Raw genomic sequence first — 687 nt, 5'->3', positions numbered from 1 at the left:
ATAATAAAAACTAAGCAAAGAAATCCAATGTGCGTTAAAACGTTAAACGCTATTTTATATATAAGATACGGTTTAAAACGCGAAGAAAAATGCTGCCATAATTTTACTGTAGATGACGATCTCTTAAAATTAATGAATTCAGGTGATATATACAATAGTGATTCATTTGATGATGAGGAATATACACTCGATATAAATTATGGTATTAACTAGTATTTCGTTTCTTGCGATTTATTTAAATAAAGCATGTGAATTTTCACTAAAATATTTTAGCCGTTTTTTGCCAGAGTTCGAGTTGGCAATTAATAAATGCTTACGTGAAATGCGTTTATCTTAACATAAGTAGTATAATAGCTAATAAAACAGAACTTGGAAGGCAAATTGAAATGGTTGATCCGGATGTACATAGTTCTATGCTCCGAAACTTGCACGACAGAGGAAATATACGACCATCTAATACAGTTTCCAACATATCAGGTTGTAAGATGTGACTTGTACAGTAGACATACAGGACGGGTAATCATAATACTGCGAAACACACTAGATTTTAAAATAATACTAAAGAAATCTATCGATAAAAATTTTTGATGTGGTTATCCAACAGACAAATCTTTAAACCAAAGATCGCGCGATTTTTTATTACAAATTTTCATTAAATATCGAAGTATCCATTTTTATTAAAAAAAA

This window comes from Rhagoletis pomonella, unplaced genomic scaffold, assembly GCF_013731165.1.
Source record: "Rhagoletis pomonella isolate Grant_MI unplaced genomic scaffold, Rhpom_1.0 Rhpom_scaffold_00013, whole genome shotgun sequence".
Lineage (NCBI taxonomy): Eukaryota > Metazoa > Arthropoda > Insecta > Diptera > Tephritidae > Rhagoletis > Rhagoletis pomonella.
The sequence above is the reverse complement of the archived record's forward strand: the minus strand, read 5'-3'. Positions refer to the sequence as shown.